Source organism: Myotis lucifugus, unplaced genomic scaffold (assembly GCF_000147115.1).
Source record: "Myotis lucifugus unplaced genomic scaffold, Myoluc2.0 scaffold_987, whole genome shotgun sequence".
Classification (NCBI taxonomy): Eukaryota; Metazoa; Chordata; class Mammalia; order Chiroptera; family Vespertilionidae; genus Myotis; species Myotis lucifugus.
The window spans coordinates 49,688-52,199 of record NW_005872035.1 but is presented as its reverse complement, the minus strand read 5'-3'; positions in this window follow the sequence as shown (position 1 = coordinate 52,199).

Below are 2,512 nucleotides of genomic sequence, written 5' to 3'. Positions count from 1 at the left end.
AGCACGTGGTAGGTTCGAATGCTTCGGGGCTCAGCCATCCAGAGGACAATGTGAGATCAGATTTCAGGAGTCACGCGGGATGAGGCAGTACCTTCCGCATCCTTCTCCTCTGTGTAACCTTCCCTGTATCTCACCTCTGCTCATTCCCAGCTGTTTTCCCATTTACCTTGTCTTTCTTCTCTCTCTGTCTCTATGATATTTTGCCTCTTGTTACATCTGTTCCTTTTCTTTAAAATTCTTTATTGTTGCAGGTATTACATATGTACCCCCACCCCCACCCCCTCGTCCTCCCCCAGCTGCCTCCGCCCTCGAGCACCTCCCTGCGTGTGGGCACCAGGGACACTGGGCCGGTGACCGAGCTGGTTGATGGGGACACCCAGTGCCATGGGGGCTGGGTCTGCCATCGGCTCAGGACCCAGCTCTCCTGCCCGCAGGGCACGGAGGGCCCTCAGCTCCTTGTTCTGCATTTAGCTCCCTAAGTAGGTTTTTGTTGCTGTTCGCTTTTTTCTGTTAATTCTCATCCAAGGATATGTTTTCCAGTGCTTTTTGGAGAGCGTAGAAGGGAGGGGGAGAGACCGAGAGAAACAGCCATGTGAGAGAGACACATCGATCGGTTGCTTTCCACACGTGCCCTGACCACCGGGGACCGAGCCTGCAACCCAGGTACACGCCCTTGACCGGAATCGAACCCGTGACCTTCCATTCCTCAGGCTGATGCTCCGACCACTGAGAAAAACGAGCTAGGGCCGTCCTTCCATAGGTTTGCTCTTCAACTTCACACACGAGTTCTGTGAGAAATGCTGGTGACTTAGAAAAGACCAAGACGTTTGTCTTTGAAGAGTTAGTTCATGTTGAGGGAGAGAAACACATTTTCTCGCATTGACGCGGCGTGAGGGGGGCTGTGCAGAGCGTAGGCAGAGGGCGGTCCAGGCAGCGGCACCGTCGCTGGGAGAATAGGACGCGGGGCTCGGGGAGGAGAGCGACCAGGCATCTTATTAACGTGTGATGTCTGGGAAGCCAGAGGGAAAAGACTGCGTAAGGATTACAAGTGGGATTGCCCAGCCCCAGGTGGAGAAATAGAGGCAGAGCCATGCTGGTGGCCGGGGTGACAAGACGTCAAAGATTAAAAACAACCTTCACACTAATCCATGGGTGGTTCTTGGGCGCGTGCTGTTCCTGGGGAGCAAAATTCAGGCGCTTATTCATGTGACTGGGCCTCACTCCGTGGCCACGAGCCGTCTAATGGAATCCTAACGGGGGGCAGGGGGCGGGAGGGGAGCAGAGCTCAGGTGTGCGGACTGTCCCTTGGGAGGGAATGTGAGTTAGTGTTCAAGTTCGAAATACTTTGTGCAGCTACTCAACTGTCAGCCGGCCTTCCCACCCTGCGTGGGCTTTCCCTGCCCTGTCCCTCAGGGATCTCTGATCCATCCATTCATCCATCCATCCATCCATCCATCATCTCTCTATTGTCTATCTGTCATCTATCTATCTATCTACTAGTATCTATCTATCTATCCATCCATCCATCCATCCATCTACCTACCTACCTATGTATTGTCTAACTATCCATCATCTATCTTTCATCTATCTAATATCTATCATCTATCATCTCTCTATCTGTTGTCTGTCTATCTATCTATCTATCTATCTATCTATCTATCTATCATCATCTATCTAATATCTATCATCTATTTAGACATTTCTTTCACACTGCGATCCTTTGGGCAGTGTTATCTCTGCCTTTAACTCGGGGCCTCTAGCAGCGTCTGTCTGCTCTGCAACCACCACATCCCTCTGTGCAGTTAACTGAGGCTCCTTCGCTGTAGTGCCCACCTCGCAGGAGATGAAAGGGTGACCCCCTGTGACCTTGCTTTGGAACTTCCTATTTGCTCAGCGGTTTTCAATGTGCAATTCCCAATGTGCTTGAAGAAAATAATTTGGTATTTATTTTCCTGCTTCTAAGCGCAGCCCCGAGGGGCCATTAAAATGCTACACACTATAAATTTGATAGTAGATTACTTTCCTACAGCACTTGGCTGGGAAGCTCATCTTCTCAGCTGATGGAATTGAAGCCCCTTACGGAGCACCGTGCCCACCGCTGCAGGAGCGCCGAGCAGAATTATTTAGCCATGAACTCGTCTGGTTCTGGCGGCGGACCGGGATGGTCAGTGCTGTGTTTCTTTCACGCACCATTTATAGCCCACATTTGGGCTGCTACCGAACGTAAGAGCATGCTTTATGACACGGCGAGCCGCATTAGGGACCGAGAAGAGGGTCGCAATAAAATACAACACGGCCGGAGGACGGACACCAGCTCCGTCCCAGCTCCCGGTAAACAACCGAGAGGCACAATTAACCTACAGGGACTGCGGCTGCTTGTCAGGCAACGGCGATCTGAAGGCCACGGCAACGCGGTAAACTGGCTTCTAGCCGCAAAGCACACGAGAGCATGTTTATGAAAGGTATTCATCTATTGCAGTGGTTCTCAACCTCCCTAATGCCGCGACCCTTT